Source organism: Limulus polyphemus, unplaced genomic scaffold, assembly GCF_000517525.1.
Source record: "Limulus polyphemus unplaced genomic scaffold, Limulus_polyphemus-2.1.2 Scaffold750, whole genome shotgun sequence".
In the NCBI taxonomy this organism is placed as follows: domain Eukaryota; kingdom Metazoa; phylum Arthropoda; class Merostomata; order Xiphosura; family Limulidae; genus Limulus; species Limulus polyphemus.
Genome location: NW_013666360.1, coordinates 392,149 through 398,849, shown reverse-complemented (window position 1 = coordinate 398,849; position 6,701 = coordinate 392,149). Strand labels below are relative to the sequence as shown.

At 32.7% G+C, this 6,701-nt stretch overlaps 1 long non-coding RNA gene across 1 annotated transcript in view; it reads right to left on the bottom strand.

Moving 5' to 3' along the window:
• Positions 1 to 3,860: 3,860 nt before the first annotated feature.
• LOC111085971 overlaps positions 3,861 to 6,701 on the bottom strand; it is a 7,241-nt gene continuing 4,400 nt past the window's right edge. Inside the window, exon 2 of the long non-coding RNA XR_002610736.1 lies at positions 3,861 to 3,986. This is a non-coding gene — a long non-coding RNA (uncharacterized LOC111085971). The remainder of the gene's footprint in view (positions 3,987 to 6,701) is intronic.

The following is a 6,701-nucleotide window of genomic DNA, read 5'->3' as shown; positions in this document are numbered from 1 at the left end:
CGAAACCCGGTTTCTAGTGTTGTAAGTCCGAAGACATACCACTGTGCCACTGGGGGGCTAATCAAAGAAAGTCTAACAGAGTCGGTTTTCAAATTCTCTATCGAATATTAGGCGTATTTTTATTAAGTGAGAATTTGCAAGTTTTGTATATTAGAGAATTAAACAAACAAAACATTGACTTTAATCTCGTCCACAGTGTAGGTTCCGCTCATAATTCCAAATGTATTGATAAAAGTTTAGGGTTACACCCATCTTGATTATCGTTGGTGGTTTCCGGTGTGCTACTGACAACGGTTTTTTAAATGTTAGGAAACATGAAGAACAAAACCTTCCAATCAGAATTATGTTTAATTTACCGGTTAATTTTGGTTAACAGCTTCTCATTCTCACATAAAGAAAAGCTTATTGCATAGTTTTATAATCCGAGCAAAGATTTTATTAGATATTTCTGAGTTTCTTATAGAAACGGAGAAGTTGGTGCTTATATATTATATATTTTAACTAATGGAGGAGAGCGAAGGAGGAAAAGGCAAACGTCATGCCTCCATACTTCACCAGGTGGAAAGACAAGCCAGAATTATTAAGCAGTAACGTGTTATGCTAATGATCTATGAAGTACTGCCTTGGCCTCATTTATTCCAAAAGTTTTACGGATGACAAATATCCTCCTAACGGAAGTAAAGGATTCTTCAACAAAGAAAACTTCGAGATTAACAAACTATAGGTCTGACCTGAAGACCTCATCGAATTCACCATTGAAAAAAAAGTAATCAGTTCGTTGATTTACTCAACCAAAATCCTTACAAAAAAGGAGCAAATGGCGCTAGCCAGTAGTCCTTGGCCTGGTCAGGAGTCAGATAAAGCGCGAGATCAGCTTAGCAAGGCTAGCAACTTAATAAAATAAGCAGATCAGCCATTATCTATAACAGATCTTTAAATCCAGTACACCTTTCTTTCGAACAAAAGCTACAAGATCATTAATAAATATTTAGGTTTATATATTTTTGTTTATATACCTCTTCACTGAATTTGTTCTTCTTGACGTTACTTCAGTTCGTGGTTGTTGCATACATTGTCGACGTTTTCTCTATCTTAAAAATACCAGAAAAGCTGTTTTCAAACGATGTTTTTTTATTTTTGAATATTCGAGCAAAGCTACACAAATGTCTATCTACGTCTTTATTTATAAACTAATAGACAAGAAAAAAAAACAGTTGGTTAACTTCGCCCATTGTCATATTCTTCGGTTACTCCTATCTGAGTGAATATTGGTATTTAACCATCATATATATAGCGCACCCATGGCCCTAGAGTGTAAAATATAACGAGAATCATGAAACACGGGATTCATAGTTTGGGTACACTAACCACAAGACCACACTCGGCGAAGAATCAACCCTCACTACAAACAATTAGAATAATAGCGTCATTACAGAAAAAAGTGAGAACTATATACACATAAGGTCAAATCTATGGTCAAAACTTAGATAAAACTAATTGAAGAAATTTGATTCCCGGACTTTCCTTTAAATCAAAGGCATCGATTTTCTCTAGAATAAGTAAGATGTATCTTCGGAAAGTGTTTTCGGGGTTCTTGAATATCGTGACTCTCTAGAAGAAGTAAGATGTATCTTCGGAAAGTGTTTTCGGGGTTCTTGAATATCGTGACACACACACAGATATATATATATATAATATTTTGGGTAAACGTGATTCAGAAAATAGAGGAAATCCGTAGTTTTATAACTGCCTGTGATATTTAATATAAAGTCTTATGTGGTAAAATCAATAAACAAAATGACCTCCCCCTTACTCTTTAAATATATATTGGTTTCGGTTTCAGTTTAAATACTCAACACTAGTTACCTTTGAACTATATGATTGCTGTCTTCACATTTTCACTTTTTAGTGTTTATGTTTCAATAAATAAAGTTTAGAAATTATGCTGTGTCTACTATTTGAGTTTTAAAAAGAATCATGTATATTTGTGTGAATATACGTGTGTACTAAAAGTCATAACTTAGCCAAAGCGAAGATAAGTATATAAGTAAGAAGACCACGATTTTAAACTTTTTTATTATATCAAATTTTGAACTGCATTTTCGCAGTGTCAAATGACTGCTCCTCAGTTTATCACAGTATTGAATATTTCCTTCAATCTCTCTGTCTAATTAATATAGGGTTACGAATACTGCATACACAAATTACTTCCACGATATATCCGTTCAACTATCAGATAGCTGAAGTAGCTGGAAAATGAAATTGGTGTTCATGCTATTCTATGCGAAGATATACTGGTCAAGTTACCAGGGCCCACAACTAATGAATTTCTATGTGATCGGACTGTAGCAATGGGCACTGGGACTTCTTCGTCTTCGTAAACTAAATGACTTATGGAAAACTGCAGAAAGTAGAGGTGTACTTTGGACATAGCAGCCTTACGATTGATCCTTTTACAATGAAAACTACGGTCGTCAAATAAAGCTATGGGCTAATCTAGCGACATGGCGAGGCTCCAAAATCATTTAATATAACATACTCAACCTCAGAGGCGTCGCTAGGGGCTGGCATATGGGGCCGTGCCCCAATTTGTTTGACAGTGCTCCGAATCCCCAGTTGGTGTTTTGAAAATTCATAATAGAAAACCACGATTGATATCAAACAGAAAGGCCAAAAATTCCCGTGCCTATGGGCTCGAGCCCCGAATCTTTTAAGCAGCTAGCGACGACTATACATTCTAATGTTATTAGTTACAGTTCACAGGGCTTTAGTTTGGCAGTCCTTCAGACATTACAACATATGCATTTCACAAATAGTTTTATCTTTTGTTTAAAACTTAAAAAAAATGCATATATTTTATTTAATAATATAAAAAAAAATTCACACGCTAAAAACAAAGCTAATTAAAATGTTTGAAAACCTAGTTTCTTTTCCTTGTTGAGTAAGTATCAAAACAAATGTTAACCTACGAATAATTTGATGAAGCTTATAACCTTTATTACGCAGTATAATAACGGTTATCACAACAATATTGTTTAAACACAAAATATAATATTTGCATATTTTCTTAAAGCAAGAAATATCATTTTAATATTTATTACATTGAATAAATTACGATGTCCTGTTGAAATGAATATAGTTTATTAAAACTACAACTAAAAATACATTTCTTTCTCTGAAGTAAGAATATTAAAACAGATAATTCATATTTAGTTAACAAAGTCAATTTTATCAAAAGGCCTAATATTTTTTATAAAAATCATGTAAACGGCAAATGTTCTTTTCTCCTTTCTTCTTAGTTTGACCATTTACGCTCAGAGGCATGTAAAAATGACATTTCAGAAATGCGAACTGGGTAAATTAAGAGAAATGGGTAAAAAATCATTTGAACTTTAAGTGGCCTTTATCACAGATGTTAGGCCTCGTTGGTTTTGAATACTTCACCAACTTTTGATGTTTAAACTGTAAATTATGAAGTCAATGTTATGATGCAGTAGTATATTTGATACATTCAAGGAAGTCCCCGCACTGTGTAATAAGATCGGCAGAGCAGAGTTCTGGTCATGACCTCTGTGGAGAAAAAAACAAACAACCTTAACTTCGAATTCTGACACCTTCGTCCCTGTTCTCCTCATAGTTGAACCTTGAAAAACGTTTGTTATATTAGCAAGGCCGTCTGTCGTTGCTCTTTAAGCCGAGAGAAGATTGGCTGCTTGTTAATTTTTCTTCATGTGCAACGTACTTGGGTTGGACCTCTCTATTTTCCTGTATATCTGGTCACATTCAACCAGCGTGAAGTTGTAGAGATATATCGCTACATCGACTGTGACTGCTCTAACTTATAAACCGCACAAGGGTTATTTCGTATTAAAATAACTACGGTCGTTTGAAACGAAAAGCTAGTCGACTGGTTTGAATTTTCTTAAACCTTGAAATTCTACGGTACATTGAAACCTTCTTCTCAATGGTAAGTTATTTTCAAATATCTGAAAATAAAAAGTAGTTAATAAAAACAGCTGGAAGTTTTCGACCTACATAGAGATAGTTAAAGTGGTTGTGTAACGATAAAATAGTTATAATCAATTTGTAACAGATAAAACTTGGAAACATGTCTTTTTTTACAGTTAAATCACACAAGGAAAGAAGTGCAGCACATTGGTTGTGTTAATACTTTGTTTGTTTTAGTGACAAAACTGTGTTCACTAAATCAATTTAGTTGTTTCGTATTAATAAATTCAGAGATTCTTGTGAAACTACTCATTGTATACTTCGTCAGTAATTGTTATAAAATTTTAAGACTTATTGTATAGGATGAGGCACATGTTACATGTTACATTCAGTTGTATTAAATAAATGTATTTTAGTGAGAATGGAAATCTACTCTCTGTGCTAGGAAGGTGCAACAGAAACAATAAAACTATTGTCGCTTGGATAACCTACATAATATGACTGGGGCAATGAACTTTTGGCTCACACTGTAGTATCGTGAGAAATGAAAAGCTGCTTAGTTAATGCCAAATTATAAGTCATAAATCGTGAAGTATTTCAAGTAATAACTTCAAAATACATCATGAAGTAATAATAAAAAACTGAGAAAAAAATGAAAATTATATTTGTACTACTTTATCGCAGCAAATTGATTTCATGACATTACAACAACTTGCAGTGTTTGCCCCTGGAGAGCAGCTTCTTTAGTGCACGTTGCAGATATTTTGGTGTGAAGTTGAAGAGTAGGTTACAAATTAAAGTTAGACATGTATATACATTATTTTGACAAGATGTCCTTTCTAGTTAACACTCTTCGTCAGATCGTGCAACTTAGATCAAATATGCATATGTAGAATTTGAAAACTGCGTACGTAGCATTTCGGACGTTGATTATAAACTTACATCTTTTACAGAAGTAAAAGAAATAATGAAAAAAAAGATAAAAAATAATTATTGAAAAATTTAAATTCTTCAGGAAAGAAAAATGTTAATTTAAACCAATGTTTGTAGTTCCCAAACTGTATATTTATTTTCTTTCTAATTGTTCTCTCTTGTGAATGTCCGTTGGATCACTTTTAAGTTACACAATCGATTATTAAAAAAAAACGTATAAACATATGAACTTGTCGATTTTGTAATATACCCTTTAATTTTAGTATCTTTTTCGCCTATGTGCCTAATTATATTTACTTCTTTTTATGACATTTCTAAATTTTATTTTGACATCTAAGAATCCACCTTTGCATAAAAATGTTAGATACTGATAGTTGCTATGAATCTGTTATTTCTTTTATTGACCAAATAAAAATAATGACACAATAGACTTAAATTAATAATAAAATTACACAAACAGAACTTACAATAAACATATATTAAGGAAACAATATAACAGTTAGAAATGTACATGCCTTGCTGTGTGCCCCCAGTGGCACAGCGGTATGTCTGCGGACGTACAACGCTAGGAACCGGGTTTCGATACCCGTGGTGGGCAGAGCACAGATAGCCCTTGTGTAGCTTTGCGCATAATTAAAAACAAACAAACAAATCTTACAGTGCTGGTGAATAACTAGCACAGACAGGTTTCTTTGTCGTTAGGATATATGGCTGTAGAGCTAATCTCTTTTTCCTATTTAGTTGATGAAACTAGCTGTTTCTACCTTTCGTACCTTTTCTCTTTGATTCGTCAAAATTAAGCAGAATAAATGTGGGTTTGGAAACCAGTTAAAATATATTTCCATATTACAAAAAAAGAAGGAAGAAAAACCTACTTCTAAGTACAGTCAGACGTGCTATAAAAGGTATAACAATTAAATTGATGTAATAAGGCTGAAACATTGTTGAAGTCCTAATAACCTTGATCGAAGTACTTCGATGATTAATGGTTCATTAGAAATATTATACAGTACGGTTGTGTAAAAAGGAATATTCTAGTGATAAATTGCACGGTGAACAAGCAGTAGCTTTTTCACCTTTTTATACGAACTACGTGCACTGTAATATATTATCATACCCCATTACAATAAAACGTTATTGTTTTTAAAGTTGTTCAGCCGTACTAAAACTTCCCTTTTATATGACAGATTTTACTCTGTAACTTTGTCGGTACTATAAAGAATTTACCAGAAACCAGTACTGTGTCAGTTATGGTTTCATGGTACGTCAGCCAAGGCATGTTACTGCTTGAACGACTGGTAACAGAGAAACGAGAACACCTACTGGTGTTTATATACACACAAAGTTTGCCCTGAGTTAAATAAAACTCGTAAAAAATTCTCTTTTTCAATAATCTCCAATTTTTTTTTAACTTTTAAACTCCTTGGTGACAATTCTGACTTACAGATCGTTAAATTTATCATTATATTATCATGGTGTCATTTAACATAAAAATCGTTAAATTTGTCTTTATTTTGTCAAGGTGTAATTTAAAGTTGAAAATTGTTATATTTATCTTTATATTGTCATGGTATCATTTAACTTAAAAGTGCAGGAGTGTTTTGTTTCGATGAGTAGATTTAGGTTTCTGATTATTTCGATATTTCCAAATAGAATATACACTCACACTATAACAGTCTACGGAGTGGTAAAATGAATTATTTTGGAAACACTTTTTTTTTATTGTTGTTACATGTTACAATTTCAAATAGCCTAAAACTGAGTTAAATTGTAATTTAGATTTAGTAGTTAAACAAATGACGGTATATATCCAATTTATG